Raw genomic sequence first — 18,812 nt, 5'->3', positions numbered from 1 at the left:
GGATGGGCTGGAGCCTCCCCCCACCAGCAGCAGCAGCACCATCACCAGCAGTGGGCAGCCATCCGAGGCTGCAAGGGATGGGCTGGAGCCTCCCCCAACCACCAGCTGCAGCAGCAGCACTCCCACCACCAGCAGTGGGCAGCCGTCTGAGGCTGCAGGGGATGGGCTGGAGCCTCCCCCCACAACCATCAGCAGCATCAGCAGTACCACCACTGACCAGCCATCACCGCCGACGGACGGTCTGTAGTCCTGCCTCCATAGGCTGCTGTGCAGCCTGCCCCCTGCAAATCCTGTGGGAATGACACCCCCCTGAGAGACTGTGACCTTGCACTCCCCAGGATCTGAAGCACAGGGCACGACGACTCCTCCAAAACCAGTGGGTATGACACCCACTCATCCCGTCCTCCCCAGGATCTGAAGCACAGGGCACAACGCCCCCTCCAGAACCAGTGGGTATGACACCCACTCACCCCATCCTCCCCAGCATCAGAAGCACAGGGCATGGAGCCCCCTCCAGAACCAGTGGGCAAGTCACCCACTCCAGAGCCAGTGGGCAGGAAACCCACTCGAGAGACTGTGGCCCTGCACTTCCCAGGACCAAGCAGTGGGCAAATCACTCACTTGAGAGACTGTGGCCTTGCACTCCCCAGAACCAAGCAGTGGGCAAATCACCCACTTGAGAGACTGTGGCCTTGCACTCCACAGGACCACGCAGTGGGCAAGTCACCCACTTGAGAGACTGTGGCCTTACACTCCCCAGGATGAAGCACAGGGCATGTTGCCCCCTCCAGGACCAGTGGTGTTGTTCCATCTGACGACTGAGGTGCCCCCCTGTTCCCCGTCCCCCTGAGGTGCCTGCCTATTTTTCAACTGGTGCCCCTGCAGTGTTCTCTCTGTGTTGTTGCTGGTGACAAGTAGGGCCTTGGACTTTGGCCTGTGGCCCACACACATTGAGGACTGAGCATTGTCCCTTGAACTGTACATATGTATAGACCATTAGATTGAATTTTCAAATTTCTACTGTATTTATATTATTACACTCACTTTTCCTTTTGTCCTTGCATTGTTCCTAAGGGGTGTGGGGCAAAAATGTTTTATTACTGCATCTGATTGTGTGTATGGTGTTGGGGGTGTGTGTTGTGCGTGTGTGTGTGTCACTCTCGTTTTCCTTGCCCCCTCCCCTGTGTGCTATGTGGCTGTACTCACCGTGGTCGTCTTCGCCATCGTTGGTGTTCGTGGTGGAGCAGGACATAGAAAATTATTGGGAAGATCTGAAGTTCAGGCTCCAGGGCAGCGTGGTTGTTCCCTGTGTCTCCAAAGGTGAGTCTTTTCCCTTCTGATGTCTGTTTCCGCGAGGCTTTTGATGTTGTTGGTACCGCCCCGGAAAAGGTGGCAGATTTGTGTCTCTTAATATGGTGGGCGGAACCCCAGCTGTAGGCGGCTGTTGTTTACGCCCTGACGGTCGGTGTGGTAAAGTGGCTGTCAATCTGAGCTGCCATGGTCATAATGGTCATAATCATAATTTGGCAGTAGTTACCGCCAGCTTGTTGGCGGTATTACCGCCACTTTATCACCAACCACCAGGGTTGTAGTGAGGGCCTAAATGTTTTTTAGTGCATAGAAAATAAAAGAGCCAATCTGGACATCTTGTCGCATTCGACCGGGGCAAACTCAAAATTTGAGTCCGACCACAATGAAGCCCTGCTCGGCTACAGTGAGTGGGAGCCCTTGGTCAAAGTTTTACCTTCAGACTTAGGGCCTGATTACGACCTTGGTGGATGAGATACTCCCTAATAAAAATCACAGATGTCCCGCCCACCGTTTTACAAGTTCCATATGGTATAATGGAACTGTAATATGGCAGACGGGATATCCGTCACATTTGTGATGGAGTATCCCATCCGCCAAAGTCGTAATCAGGCCCTTAGTCTTTTTTTTCAAGATTTTCTTCACCAAGATGAAGTCGCACATCGGATCTGACCTCTCTGGAGCCCTCTTTGGATCTGCATCATAGGAGAACTCATTGAAGAATTCTACGTTCGGAATTAGATGATTTTTCATGACCGAAATCTTCGTCTGCGGTCTACTTGAAATTGAAACCGAGCCCTTGGAGCCCTCCGCCGATACGCTGCTCTGGAAGCTTCAGTCAACTTTTTACGTTCGGACTTAGAAACATTTTTGGAGCTTTATCTCTCTAATGTCGGCCGACCCTCCACAGCAAGCTGATTTTGAGTCAACATTGTGAGGTTGCCTTTCCACGAGCCCCTGGTGAAATCTTTGAAGTCTGAGTCTCTGGAGCTTTTCAGCTGGACGAACCTGAAAGTCAGGCTGGGTCAATGTAAGCCGGCTTGACTCACAACGCCAGGTCAGTCCACTTATGGAGCTTTTTTCCAGAGTTGCTCCAATCTTCTGGATCTTCTTCCAGAAGGTCCTTGAAAGTCCTTTAAGAGTCCGCAACTCAACCCAAAGTTCCAGAAGCTCTGAGTTGCTCCTTGAGGGTTAGGACACCAACTCCCATGATGTACCAGGCTCAAATCTAAAAATGACCACTTGTCTGCTTGTCAGTTTCTTGAGGGCTTGATGCAGGGGACATTGGTCAGCTATTTTCTGCCTGTAGCAAAGAGGGAGTCCCGTCTTAAAGCAGATGAAAACAGGCAAAGTAATTTAAGTGGTGAAGCCCAAGTGTGCAGCTGGTGCAATTCTTCATAGTGAAATGTCCAGGGGTCCAGCAGGGCAGTCCTTCTTCTTCTTGAATTGTTCTTGTAGGAAGTGGAGTGGAGCTCTGCCAGTTTTATCCTTGCTCCTAAGGGTGGAAAGCAGGGGGGCCTCTGTCCAATCACATGCAGGCCACCACCCTCTTGAGTGACCACTTCCTGGGAAGCGTGGCAAAAATCAATCCCAGGGAGAATCAATCCAAGGGAACTACATTCTCGAACAATCCATGATGGCAAAAATTTATTCTCAGAGGTTAGGTCTGGCTGAGCACATCCACTGGTGTGGCTAAGTTTTTCTTGGCACACCCCTTTCCAGCCATCTCTTAATCTAATTAGGGGGCACCTGGCTGTCTGGTTTTGCAGGAAATGGGGGCAGTCCACTTGCTAGCCCAAATGTCTTCCCTCTTTAAAGTATAGTTTGGCTGCTCCCCCTCATCCTGTGTCACCATCTGCTGAGGCAGTTTCCTCCCCCAGGCACTTCCTTTGTGTTCAGCTCAGGCCACTTCACACCTCATCAAGGCAGCCTGACAAGCGTGCCAGAGGCTGGCCAATCAGAGAAGGGCACTACAGAGCTGAAACTGGTAACTTTTGGAAAGAGTTCTAAAATTATTTCTAGGTGCTTGTTCTATTAATTCCAACAGTGGCAAGTTGTTGGATTTATTATAACTCAATTTGGTACTAAACATTTCATATTTAGCTCCTTGCTATGGAAAATAAGACTTTATTATTTTAAAATAAAGTCTTCCCATGTTAGCCTATGCAGCCACTTCACTACAATCTGGGAAAACTAATTTAGCTATTTTTCCCTCACCAGGGCTTTAAAACATATTTTATAAGGTCCCCGTTTATATCTACAGTACACCCAATCCTGGAAGCACCTCAGGCACACCTTAGGGGTGACTTACATGTAAATAGAAGGTAGCTTAAGGCTTTGTAAGTACCTTTAATTCCAAAATCGAAATTGAGGTTAACTTAAAAGAAGCCAGCAAGGCAGGCCTGCCTGTAAAATGACACTGGGCAGCTCAGCAGTGCACCTGTTGTCCACTACCTATGCTGGGGTCCCTAAACCTACATGCCCTACCATATACTAGGGACTTACAGGTAGGTTGATTCAGGCAATTATAATTAGCCTAATTTGAATAAGCCATTTTACACAGAACACTGGTCCGCAGTATACAAGGCACAGTCAAGAGTCAGTAACCTCCAGTATCAGTCCAAAACGTTTGGGGGGGACCAAGGGAAAAAGGAGGATTTTCCTACATGTGCTTTAGGAAGTTAATCTACAATTGTGATGATATATATTAATCTGTCACTTTGGACCTGATTCACAAAGATAGAATTACACTTTTGTGTAGGCTTACAAATGTTTCTCATTCACAGCTATTTTATGAGAAGTATCTTTACAACTATGGAGTCTCTACAATCATGGCAGAGACACAGCATATTAAAAAAATAGAACAGTCTTTAGTAATTCAGTCTGGAAACGGATTATCTGAAGGAAGATTTATTTTATAGACAGAGACCGTTTCTCTGCACAGCCTTCTCAGGTAACAGCCTTGTGATAACTGACTTCAACTCAACCTGTATAATCCACAAAAGAATGTAATACAAGAACTAAATGACATCACTTTGAATACTTCATTACTTTCCCCTTTCAGAAAATAACTAAAACTAAAGCAAAGTAAAGGACATACACTATGTACAAATACAGTACAGGAAACTCAGTCATAAACTAACATTTTTAATAAAGAAGAACTGAAATTACCACAACTCATACCACACTGAAAAAAGGTCTTTAAACATGACAAATGTCCAACAAGAGATCAGAAATAAAAAAATGAAACCTGTTTCAATATAAAGAAATGGTGCATGTTTACAACACATGAAAAGTATAAACCACATAACATTAATTCAAACATCTAGAGAAAGTAATGTGATAAACAGTGACTAGAATAACGGAACCTGATGCGCAAGTTCCTTCCGAGATTACTTCCACAAGGAAATACCTTGCCTCCCCTTTTCTTAGTGGCCATACAGGGTTGCCCATGATCCTCCTCCTCTAGTTTCTTTATCTCTGCAAACAGTTTCTTGACTTTCACCAATTTCTCAACATCCCATCTACATACCATATCCGCATCCCCACAAACTTCATCAATAATCATAGGTTCACTAAATTGAATTCCACCCTTAATTGTGTGAACAGGAACCTTGATCTTTACAACTTCTTCCACCACAAAATGTTGAGTACTGACTCTATTCCTTAGCTCAAAAGATATTTTTTGTTTAGTTTGTACTTCACATTCCTTCTGACTACATTGTCAATACTGTGCACATGTTCCTGCTTGAACACTTGGATATTCATCGTGGACAAACTTTAGAAAAAGGTTTGCACATCTTTTTTGTAGGATGAAGAGCTGTGTGAGAACTCCATTACATGGAACGCCCAGCATGATTTACCACACACTTATTATTTGTGGGCTACTGAACACATTCAAACAAAACAGGATTCATTTGTTCAACCAAACCATTGGTCTGTAGGTGATAAAACAAACTTTTGAGATGTTTAATATCACCTTACTTCAAAAACATTTGAAACTCCTCACTCACAAAGTGGACACCTTTTTCCAAAACCTAAAAAGATGAAAACATTCTCTCAAGAAAACATCCCTGAATAATTGAATGGCACCTTTGGAAATAGTTCACCAAAAAACTGAACTTTGGGACATATCGAGTAGTAGTCAATTAGAAATAAAGCAAAATGTAAGTGACTTGGTAAAGAATTGAATGAACCAATAAGATCAGTACCTACATTCCCCCAAGGTTTGGATGATAAATCAATAGGTTGTAATGAAGGATCTTCAATCTCTTCTCACAACTGTTATGCACAGCACAATTACTTACATGCCTATTTCCGAGATGATTCATGCCAGGTCATCAGAATACCTCATGCATCCTACGTTTCGTTAGTATCCTTCCCAAATGACCTTCATGAGCACCCCGAATAAGCCTTCTTCATAAATTATCTGGGGGTAAAATTTCTTTCTCTGGCAACAATGCCATCTTCCGCTAAAAGATCTGAAGATATTTTGACAAATGTTTGTCAAGAGTACCATACATTTATCCCTCTTGGCCAACCGTGCATAACAGAATTTGTGACAGCAACAAATCTTTGGTTAGTTCTTCACTTCATTGAACCTCACGGATGGCACACATAATGTCCAAATCAATGGCAGTAACGAAACAAGCTTCATTATCTTCATCATCAACACATCAATACCATTCACATTCAACTCATCCGATGAAAGTCTAGACAAATGGACAGCTCTAAAATTCTCACTCCCCGGTAAATAAGAAATATCAAAATTATACTGCAACAATTTTGGAGAAATACAAGAAATACAAGTTGTGTGGTCTTTAAGCTTTTCACCTCATGAAAATTAGACTAATGGATTGTGATCTGTTCTGATCATAGATTTGCTGCCTCAGATATACGAGTGAAATTTTCGTATTGCCGACCAACATGCTAGCAGTTCCTCTCCATAACAGAAAAAATAATCTTAGCACATCTCAAAACAAGGGAAGTGTTAGAAATGGGGTCTTTGGTTGGCAGTCAGGTTATCCCCTGTCCAAGCAAGGACCCTTACTCTAGTCAGGGTAAAGGAAAATCACCCTCAGTTAACCCCCACCCACCCTTTGGTAGCTTGGCACAAGCAGGCAGGTTTAACTTCGAGACTAGGTGTAAAGTATTTTTACCAACACACACAGTAACTCAGTGAAAGCACTACAAAATGACACAACACCGGTTTAGAAAAATAGGTAATATTTATCTAAACAAAACAGGATAAAAATGACACAAATCCACCATACACAAGTTAAGTTATGAATTAAAAAGCAAAAAGAGTCTTAAATCCTTAGAAAACAGTGCTAACACTGTTAGCGTGAAAAAGTACCTGGGTTGCATCAAAATAACACCGCACGGGTGAATGTGCGTCGGAAAAGGCCAGCAACGCGTCGATTTCTCACTTGCAGGTGAGACCGCGCGTCGTTTCTTCTCCGGTCGGGTCAGCGTGCATTGTTTTTCCTCTCCGCAGGAGAGCGATGCGTCGATCTGGACAGGCACCCTCGAGTTCGGGCACGCTTTGCGATGTTTTTCCACGCTCAGTGATGTTGTGTAGAAAATTCAGTCGCACGGTATCACAAAACCGCGCTGCGTCGGGTTTGCGTTGTTATCAGCCTCCGTTAGCAGGTTTTGCACATCATTTCTCCAGCCACACTGCATCGACCTTCCAGCTGCGATGCAGGTGGAACGTCGATTTCAGCCGCGGAGCCGGCGACGCATCGTTTCTCAGCCGCGTCTCGGAAGGTGCATTGAAAATTTACCCACACAACGGTCTGTGCGTGGATTTTCAGTCTTTGGCTGCCAGCTTTACCTTTCAAGGGCCCAGGAACCCGATAGGGCATCACTTGGCAGGGCAGGAGTCTCAGCAGAGAGTCCAGGTGCTGGCAGGGGAAGACTTTGATGGCCCTGAGACTTCATTACACATGGAGAGAGGAAGAGGGAGAAGGAGGGACAAATGTGGAGGAACACACCGTACTTAGCTCCCTATAACTCAAAATACACAAGAAAGTACGGGGTTCTCTTAACGAGGGCGTCGCGGATATCAGCGTAGCCCTGGGTTGTATGTGTTCCTATTTGGAAGGGAAATGTCAGTGAAATGTCAGTAGGTAACTGCAGAGTGCATGCGCGGGGAGGAACAGCGGGGGGAGGAAATTCCTTTTACGGACTAGGTGGTCTCACACACTATATAGTGTCATGCTTCATCATTTGACCACCTAGACCCACCCAGGTAGGACAGTGCCACCTGGGCGGACTCAACCTCACTGTTAAAGGAACAGGAGGGAGTGCGTAAATAAACTTGTTTCTGGAAAGATCGGGATCCAGCTAATCTACTGAAAAAATTAAAAACACCTAAGCAGACACCTGTGAGGAGTAACAAATTTAATAGTGGTATCTGATTGGTGTAGTTAAAACGGGGGTTGGGACACCTCTGTGAGGACAAGGACTCACAGGGTCACCTAACTAATAGCCAACATGTTTCTGCCCTCAGAAGTGAGCCAATGAAGGTCTCGGGGAATTCGTCAGGGCCTAGGATCCCTACGTCTCACGTTGGAGAAAATAACTATATGTGAAAGTCAAAGAGTGTGAAGTAAAAGGTCTACCTTACCCAAGGAATTACCTTGAGGCGGCCTAAGGGGGATAAACAAACAATTAGAACACTAGTGGCACACAGCACTGCAAAACCAACCAACTGCACACGTGTCAAGGAGATGCATTCATGCACGTAACACATATTTAAAACCCGAACAGAACTAGCGGGTTTGTTCCGTAAAATTCGCTTGAAAACTTTCTTTTTGGGTAAACATTTCGAGGCTCCTGAACCAAACACTGGTCTACGCCCCAAGTCCACTTTCTGCCCAACCACTGGACAGATGCCCCCCCGAGGTCCTGGCTTTCGAGAAATCAGTATCCTTAAAAGTCAACGCACTTACCGGGACCACCAACAAAACATACCATAACATGAGTATGGCTGAGCTTTCAGCTCTAAAAGGTCTAACATCTGACCCTACGATAATCATTAAACCAGCAGACAAAGGGGAGCAACGGTAATTTCTCCACTAAAAATGTATAGAGATGAGTGCGAACGTCTACTGGGTAATACCCATCATTACAAACGCTTATCTCGAGACTCCACACCTGATATTCAAGACGAGATTTCCTTTCTCGTGATGAAAGGAATGGAGAATGACTGGATTACTCGACATGAGGCAGACTTCCTGATACAGGCAAACTCTAGGATTGCCTATTTTTATATTCTTCCTAAAGTGCACAAAGGGAAAATCCCCCCTCCAGGTAGACCTATAGTATCCGGTATCGGATCGGTTTTAGAACCCCTCTCTCAATTCATGGATTTCTTCCTTCAGCCACTGGTCAAAAGAATTCCAACTTACCTAAAAGACACTACGGGTGTGTTAGTCTTATTAGACTCTGTGTCCTTTGACACAACTAGAGAATTGTTGATCACCCTGGATGTGGAATCCCTGTACACCAACATTCCCCAGGAGGCCACTCTGCAGGTCATCAGCGACCTCTTGGAAGCCAATAGAGGAGAGTCACGTACACCCCCTGACTTCATACTGGACCTGGCACATTTGGCTCTCACAAGGAACTATTTCAAGTTCGAGGATAACTTTTTCCTGCAAATACAAGGAACATCTATGGGCAGCACTTTCGCACCTAGCCTGGCATGCCTTTATGTTGATCACTTTGAGAGACAGGTGGTCAATCATGATGACAACCCGTTCCTCCAGCAGATTAAACTCTGGAAACGATATATAGATGATATTCTATTGGCCTGGACAGGAACTAGAGATGAGGCTATGATTTTTGCAAATTGGTTGAATGCAGCGAACCCTTTCCTGAACATCACCATGACCATAAGTGACAACCAACTAGCATTTCTTGATTTATCAATCTATGAAAGCAATGGGGCACTGGCCACAGAGGTTTATTATAAACCCACAGACCGGAACAACCTGCTCCAATTTCAGAGTTTCCATCCAAGGTCCCTGAGGGAGAATCTCCCTGTAGGTCAATTTTTACGTCTGCGACGGAATTGTTCCACCCTCACAGACTACCGTAAACACGCTGATAAATTGGCTATTAAGCTACAAACCAAGGACTATCCTACACATCTGGTGAAAAGAGCATACAAAAGAGCGTGCAATAATAACAGGGACCAACTATTGCAACCACGCACTGGGACATCAGACACTGAACAAATAGTGTGTGTAACTACTTTTAACCCACTCTCCAATAAGATTCTGAAAATCATTAAAGAGGAGTGGAAAATCCTTACATCTGGGGGTTTACCTTTTCAGCAGCCACTACATGCTTTTAAAAGAGCCGCAAACATACGGGACATGGTTGTCCACACAAGACCCAAAGAAAAAAACAATTCCCTCACTACACAAACCACACTATGGGGTCTTCCACCACCAAGAGGACACTACCCATGTGGCAACTGTAGTGTCTGTTGTTTTACTCAAAAATCAACAACAGTAGACCTAGACCTTAAGACTCCATGGGTTCAAAAATCCCTAACCAACTGTAACAGCAAAAACGTGATCTATTTGATCAGATGCCCCTGTAACCTCAAATACGTGGGTATGACATCAAGAAAGGTCGCCACAAGAATCTGTGAACACAGGAGCACGATCCGTTGTAAACGAGAGGCCACTAAATTGACTAACAACTTCCTTTTGAAAAAACATTCTGCAGATGACTTAAACTGGACGGTCATAGAGCAATTACCTCCATCGACCTCCAATATGACACAGAGACTGCTCCAGACCGAACAACGTTGGGTCTGGAGATTACACACGGACACCGATGGTCTTAATGACGAGATCCCCTTGTTCACACTCAACAAATGAGTTCTTCGACTAAGCTATGAGTCCTCTAATCCTTCCGCTTCTGCCCCTGCTTCCCTGCTCCTCCCCCTTAGGACCCCGCCCCCCCCAACCCCAAACCCCCCCCTTCCCCTCTTCCTGACCCCGACTTCTTGCTCCTCCCCCTGCTGGTTTCACCTTCTTCTCCTTCCCCCTCTCGGTCTCCTTTTTCTTTGACCCCTCTTCTTCTCTGCTCTTCTCTTTCACCCTGTTTGTCTAACCCCCTACCTTGTCTCTTTTTAAAGAAAGTCTCCCCATCACTCTCTCTTACCCTTGCCCCCTCGTTTCCCTCTCGGTTGTCACTCCCTCCCTTCACCTTTCCTTCTTCTCCCCCTCCTTGTATCCCCTTTTTCTCCCCCCCCTCCCCCCTTGGTTGTCACCCCCTCCCTCCCTCCCTTTCCTTCTCCTTTCCTTCTCCCTCTTTCCCCCCTTTTGCATCTCTTAAACCCCCCCTTTTTTCCCCCCCTAAACCCTCCCTCTTCCTCCGTTCCTTTCTGTCTTCTCCTTTTCCTTTTCCTTTTTTTCCCCCCCTAAACCCTCCCTCTTCCTTCGTTCCTTTCTGTCTTCTCCTTTTTCTTTTCTTCTCTCCACTGGGCCACGGGACCGCTGGGAACTACGTTTCCCAGCGGCCACCAGGAACGCGAGACTTCCGGTTGTGGCGCTCGGGCCGGAACCTTCCGGCCTGGGCCCTACCCGAGCATTCGCTCGCATTCATGCCGGCGCCCCGGCTCAGCTGGGGCGCCCGCCATTACGGCGACCATATCGAGGTCCTAAACGCTAAAAGGCCCGCGGCGGTGATTGACTTGAATTGAACTCTAATGACCGTGCTAACAGGGCGCACATGGAACATCTTACAGCCATAAATAGATCGTTCTCCCTCAGCCACTTGTCACAAGCGGTCCAAGGGGAGGACGATATAGGCGCACGGCGAGCGTCCCCTTTGATGTAGTGAGTGGCTGCACGGGTCACAGGCAGCACAGATAAGCCTTCCCTCATTAATTTTAACTTTACTTTCTACCTGTTTTTATGACTATTATCTATAGCCCTTCGGGTTACTACTTTTTCTATTAAGCAGTATCTCTTTATTTTAGCAATGATAGTGGGTCCCTAGTGGAAACCCCCCTCTAGTGCCCCCCTGTATCTATCCTAGCTACTCCCTCCCCTTCCTCACTTTATCTTTGTGTCCGTCTCTTTCTATGTCTTCCCTTAGTGTTTGACTATAAGGGGACACTCCCCCTCCTGGATACCAGAGGCTAGCAGCCTCTATGAAAAGGGTAAGAATTGTAATTCCCTGCTGTGGTAGGACTGTCCACCTGTATAGATAGATATATCCACTTGGTCACTCCACGCATGTTTTTTGCCTATTTTGAACATATGTGTTACGTGCATGAATGCATCCCCTTGACACGTGTGCAGTTGGTTGGTTTTGCAGTGCTGTGTGCCACTAGTGTTCTAATTGTTTGTTTATCCCCCTTAGGCCGCCTCAAGGTAATTCCTTGGGTAAGGTAGACCTTTTACTTCACACTCTTTGACTTTCACATAGTTATTTTCTCCAACGTGAGACGTAGGGATCCTAGGCCCTGACGAATGCCCCGAGACCTTCATTGGCTCACTTCTGAGGGCAGAAACATGTTGGCTATTAGTTAGGTGACCCTGTGAGTCCTTGTCCTCACAGAGGTGTCCCAACCCCCGTTTTAACTACACCAATCAGATACCACTATTAAATTTGTTACTCCTCACAGGTGTCTGCTTAGGTGTTTTTAATTTTTTCAGTAGATTAGCTGGATCCCGATCTTTCCAGAAACAAATTTATTTACGCACTCCCTCCTGTTCCATTAACAGTGAGGTTTAGTCCGCCCAGGTGGCACTGTCCTACCTGGGTGGGTCTAGGTGGTCAAATGATGAAGCATGACACTTTATAGTGTGTGAGACCACCTAGTCCGTAAAAGGAATTTCCTCCCCCCGCTGTTCCTCCCCGCGCATGCACTCTGCAGTTACCTACTGACATTTCCCTTCCAGATAGGAACACATACAACCCAGGGCTACGCTGATATCCGCGACGCCCTCGTTAAGAGAACCCCGTACTTTCTTGTGTATTTTGGCCCTGAGACTTCAACAACAGGAGGCAAGCTCAGGTCAAGCCCTTGGAGGTTTCTTCACAAGCAGGAATGCACAACAAAGTCCAGTCTTTGTCCCCTTTCACAGGCAGAAGCAGCAACTGCAGGATAGGTCCACAAAGACTAGTCACAGGCAGGGCAGCACTTCTCAGCTCTTCAGCTCTTCTTCTTGGCAGAGGTTCCTCTTGATGTCCAGAAGGGATCTAATGTTTCTGGGGTTTGGGTGCTCTTCTCATAGCCATTTTGGCCTTTGGAGTAGGCCTACTTCAAAGGAAAGTCTCTCTTGTTTGTGAGATCCTGCCTTGCCCTGGCCAGGCCCCAGACACACACCAGAGGGTTGGAGACTGCATTGTGTGAGGGCAGGCACAGCCCTTTCACGTGTAAGTGACCACTCCCCCCTCCCTCCTAGCACAGATGGCTCATCAGGATATGCAGGCTACACCCCAGCTCCCTTTGTGTCACTGTCTAAAGAGAGGTGTAAACAGCCCAACTGTCAAACTGACCCAGACAGGGACAAACAGGCAGAGCCACAGAATGGTTTAAGCAAGAAAATGCTTACTTTCTAAAAGTGCCATTTTTAAACACACAATCTCAAAACCAACTGTACTAAAAAAAATGTATTTTTAAATTGTGAGGTTCAGAGACCCCAAACTCCACATGTCCATCTGCTCCCAAAGGGAAGCTACACTTAAATCATATTTAAAGGTAGCCTCCATGTTAACCTATGAGAGAGATAGGCCTTGCAACAGTGAAAAACGAATTTGGCAGTATTTCACTGTCAGGACATATAAAACACATTAGTATATGTCTTACCTTAAACATAAACTGCACCCTGCCCATGGGGCTACCTAGGGCCTACCTTACGGGTGTCTTGCATATAAGAAAAGGGAAGGTTTAGGCTTGGCAAGTGGACTCACTTGCCAAGTCGAAATGGCAGTTTAAAACTGCACACACAGACACTGGAGTGGAAGGTCTGAGCCATGTTTACAGAGTTACTAATTTTGGTGGCACAACCAGTGCTGCAGGCCCACTAGTAGCATTTGATTTACAGGCTTTGGGCACCTCTAGTGCACTGTAGTAGGGGCTTACCAGTAATTCAAATATGTCAATCATGGAAATCCAATTACACACACATTTTACATAGGAGCACTTGCACTTTAGCACTGGATAGCAGTGGTAAAGTGCCCAGAGTAACAAAACCAGCAACAACAGAGTCCAGCACAAATCAACAACCTGGAAACAGAGGCAAAAAGTTAGGGGAGACTATGCCAAGGATGCCAAGTCTAACAGGAAGCATAACTTGATGTGTTCTGAGCTCTATTCTTGAGTTAATCAAAACTGCAGCAAGACCTAAATTATACCAAAAGGTTTAAGAATAATTGATGCAACTAACTGTGGCTTAATCCATTCAAACGCTCCTTCACAAGATTTGTTCCAAACGAAAACAACATTCTTCCTTATTAGTGCCATTTTAGGTTTCACACCACTTCTCAGCACAGCCTTCTCAAATAACAACCTTGTGTCAACTGAATCTTCTCTGTCAACCCAACCTGAACATTCCACATTAGAACGAAATACAAGAACTAAATGACAGAGACTCATCAGTCATAAATCAGTCATAAAGTTATTACTCGTAAAATACCCTCATAAAGAGGAAAACACCATAAACTTACACAAAAGTGTATGTTCATCTTTGTGAATTGGGAACTAAGGGCCAGATGTAGGAAGCCTTTTGCATGTCGCAAACTGCGAAAACGCAGTTTGCGGCATGCAAAAGGCCGAACGCGATGCACAACCTCAAATTGCGAGTCGGTACCGACTTGCAATTTGAAGATGCGACTCGCAAATAGGAAGGGGTGTTCCCTTCCTATTTGCGACCGCATTGCCATGCTGAGTTGCTTTGTGACCGCGAATGCCGTCGCAAACCAACTCGCAGTTACCAACCACTTGAAGTGGGTGGTAACTCATTCGCAAAAGGGAAGGGGTCCCTATGGGACCCCTTCCCCTTTGTGAATGCCGAAAAAAATGTTTTTTCAGAGCAGGCAGTGGTCCTATGGACCACTGCCTACTCTGAAAAAAACGAAGCCAAATGGTTTCGGAAGTTTTTCTTTTTGCAACTCGTTTTCCTTTATGGAAAACGGGCTGCAAAAAGAAAAAAAAACTGCTTTATTAAAAAAGCAGTCACAGTCATGGAGGTCTGCTGTCTCCAGAAGGCCACCATCCCTGTGAGTGCATTGGCTCGCTATGGTGTCGCAAAATGCAACCCACCTCATTAATATTCATGAGGCGGGTCTTTGCGACCCCATAGCGAGTTGCAGAAGGTGTCTGAGACACCTTTCTGCAAACAATTTTGCGAGTTGCAAATTGCGAGTCGGTCTGACTCGCAATTTGCAAGTCGTAAAAATGTAGATTGCTACATCTGGCCCTAAGAGTGTAAGATCTAAATACAAATATGATGGTTCATACCTTTATTTAGATGCAGCTTCCAGTGGTATTTCTTTCAGTGCGGTTGTTTGAAGCAGTGCCCCACCAAACATGGAAGAGGTAGGAAGAGAAAGTGATCAACTTGATGATCTGTTGCTGCTCTCCCACTGGCCAGACTGGCAGTAGAAGTGCAGAACAGCAATGTACATACAAACACTGGACATGTAAGGATGGATACCTCCACTTTCGAAATATTGTGTGTGCACTGTGAGTGAGTGAAGCAGCAGTGAAGGTGGACAGGTGCTGCCATAGACGCAAGTTTTCTCAAGTTCGGGTGAGTAACTGGTTTACCGTGAGACCTGAAGCAGGCTGAGCCCAAATATTCCAGATCTTGTACCCTGTTCTTATTTGCTGGCCCATTTTACAGTCACACAATGAAAGGAGAAGACACTATCCGGGAAAGACAGAGCTTCAGACAACAAATGTTGCCTTTGATCAGGCGTGTACTCACCGCTGGGAGCCTCTTCTATCATCTTGTCTTTATATTCTTCCTCCCCCTGTTCTTTCAGACTACAGCCTTTATCCTGAGCCGCTGGACCATTTTATGTTCACGTTTGGCCTCCTAGGGACTCAGGAGGGGGTGATCCCGTCCGTGACATGCGGTAGGCATTCGTAGATTTGCTATCGTGATCATAATAGTGGCCCGTTTATGACATACTGTGTACATTTATAGTGACATTCTTGGCAGTATAGGCATAATACAGGGACATTCATTGTATACCATAGGTATTCAGAGCAATATTCTGGCTACCCCAGACACAAAAGGGCTCCATCTTTGACATACTCTGAGCTCCCCTGATGCCATTCATTTTGCCTATTCCTAGGATAAAATAAGTTACCTATTTATGACTTACGGTGGCCATTCATGTAGATTTTCTGGCTATCATGACAATGCTAAGGGCTCATCCATCACAGACTATGGGCATTCATGGTAACAACCTGGCTGCTCAAGACATACTAGGAGACCATTCACCTCATATTATGGACTTTCACACCAACATTCTGCATATAGGAAAAACAATGGCACATCCCTGACATAATATGGGCATTCAGGGTGACATTCTAGTTACCCCGTGCGTAATCGGGGCCCATCCATCACATGCTGTGGGCACTCATGGAAGCATTCTGCTTATCCTAGGCATATTGTGGCCATATTTGACAAAATTGTGGTCATCCATCGCCTAGTGGAGGCTCTGTCACAACGGTGCATATCCATGACCGACTGTGTCCATTTTTTACATATTTGTTAATGTTCCTGGCACAATGATGGTGAAAATCACTATTGTATCATGGACATCTTTGGTTTTTTATTACGATGATAAATAGGTGTGAAAAGCAGAATCCGTCCAGGAGTGAAAGCATAAAATGTAACTGGTTGGCATACATAATACACAGCCGTTTGGGAGCCAAACATGTATTAGCTAAGAATTTATTTATGATATTTCAGAACAAAAATACTGTACTATGATGAAAACCAGAAGCTTCTGTTGGGAGTGGGAGAGGAGTTAGCTTACAGTGCAAAAATAAAATGTGGTTTTTCATGCTGAAATATCAGAATTTTCAGAAACTGCTATGCAGGCTGATTGTTTTACTCAAAATAAAATTACAAACTAATATTTAAAGGATGTTTCATGTTAGGTTTTCGGGAGTTTTACTGATACTAACTGGTTGGTAGGTAACAGAGGGTTCGTACTGCTAAGACTGTTATTTCATGACTTCTTTGGAGGCATTTCATTATCTATATTATGAAACAATTCAACAACATTATTAATACTGCCGTCTGAGGTTTGAGCTTGTGAGACTGGTGTTACGGCATTCTGCCTGATCCTGTTTGTTGCATATAATTTAGCTGTGGCATTCCATTATTGAATAAGACAGTATGATTAGTCTAGATTTATTGTCTATAGTCTCTTATTATTTATAATTTGTATAACTTTAGATTCTTTTTTATTTTGTTTAATATTTTCCTTAGAGATTCCCCCCACATACGCTCCTGAATATGAATTTACACCTCACCACTTTAAAGGTTCGCCGTTCATCACTGGTACTATCTTATCAACACAAGACTCCATTCTTTTCTTAATCAACATGTATCAAGTGTACTTTTATGTTCCACTTCGTTATGATTTGGTGTTATAGTTAAACATTTATTTAGAAGCATAAGCAGGTAAAATGTTTAAGAAAGATGAATCCTGCCTGGTTTCTCAAAATTCAATAGTGACTCCGCTTTTCACCAGGCTGGTGTACTCAGTGGCGTAGCGTGAGGGGTGCAGGGGGGGCCGGCCGCACCGGGCGCAACATCTGGGGGGGGGGCGCGCTCGCACTCGCGAGTGCTAAAATCCACGGGTTAGGGGGCGCAAATTACTTGCCTTGCCCCGGGTGCTGACAACCCACGCTACGCCACTGGGTGTACTTACGGTAGAGCACTCACTATTCTCAGTATGTAGCAGATAAAAGCAGACTCTCATTTGGTCTCATTTTGAGCACTTTGTTCCATCAAACATAAACCAACCACCACGAATCAATTGATTAAGTACTAATTTAAGCCGGAGGTTGACCTTAGTGGGCACTTTCATGTATTTTTGGAGACCAGAACATTTTTTCACCATCAGACGTTCACTCAAGGGCAAGCCAGAGAAAGGCAGTTAAAAGGAGAAAGGAGTAAGGGCCAGATGTAGTAAGCTGTTTGCATGGTGCACAATGCAAAAATCGCAGTTTGCGCCATGCAAACAGCCTTCTGCGATGCACATTCACAATTTGCGAGTCGGTACCGACTCGCAAATTGTGAATGCGACTTGCAAATAGGAAGGGGTGTTCCCTTCCTATTTGCGACTCGCATCGCAATGCAGAATTGCTTTGTGACCGCGAATGCGGTTGCAAAGCAATTTGCAGTTACCACCAGTGTCACACTGGTGGTAACTCATTCACAAAAGGGAAGGGGTCCCCATGGGACCCCTTCCGCTTTGTGAATGTTGCCCAAAAGGTTTTTTCAGAGCAGGCAGTGGTCCAATGGACCACTGCCTACACTGAAAAAATGAAACCAAATGGTTTCGTTATTTTTTTTATTTTGCAACTCGTTTTCCTTTAAGGAAAACGGGCTGCAAAATTTAAAAAAAAACTGCTTTATTGAAAAAGCAGTCACAGACATGGAGGTCTGCTGACTTCAGCAGGCCACCATCCCTGTGAGTGCAGGGACTCGCTATGGGGTCGCAAAATGCGACCCACGTCATTAATATTTATGAGGTGGGTCTTTGCGACCCCATAGCGAGTCGCACACGGTGTCTGAGACACCGTTCTGCATCAGGATTTGCGATTCTGAAATTGCGAGTCGCACCGACTCGCAATTTCAGAATCGCAAATTCTGACCTTGCTACATCTGGCCCTAAGAGAATGATGGGCATAACTACCAAATGCACCAGAGTCCGGGCATGAGGAGCCCCCTGCACCCCCATTATTGCTATTTCTTCTACCGAATCAGTGGGTGGCAGCTCAGTTTCGCTGCTTGCATTAGGGCGCATGGTGGTGAAGAGAAAGATAGAAAAGCAGTGACAAAGATGGAATGAAAAAGCATCAGCAAGTCTGGGATAAAGAGAGGATGAGTGCAGAGTACTGCCAGAAAGGGCATGGGCTGGAATCAAGAATAAGCAGCCTTGGTCTTCAGCAATCCTGGCATTTTGTATCACTGGCAGTAGGGTGCAAATAAACAGTTTGGGACCCTGCTCTTACTTATTGTTGGCAAAGTAAGCATTGCAGATGAGTAGAAGACATGAATTCCACTAAGCAAGCGTTCAATGTCGCCTCTTGGCATGAATGCGAGCTGCGTAACCCTTCATCGCTCCTTGTCGTTGGTAAGCGTAAGTAACAATTTATTGTACAGTTAATTAAAACCTTAATGGCGTATGTTCAGGACAACAGTTTAAAACAGAACGTGAACCACCGTTAAAAACGTATTAAAATGAACCACAGGACTCCCGAGGGAGTTAGTTGA

The sequence above is a fragment of the Pleurodeles waltl genome, chromosome 7, assembly GCF_031143425.1.
Source record: "Pleurodeles waltl isolate 20211129_DDA chromosome 7, aPleWal1.hap1.20221129, whole genome shotgun sequence".
Classification (NCBI taxonomy): Eukaryota; Metazoa; Chordata; class Amphibia; order Caudata; family Salamandridae; genus Pleurodeles; species Pleurodeles waltl.
The sequence above is the reverse complement of the archived record's forward strand: the minus strand, read 5'-3'. Positions refer to the sequence as shown.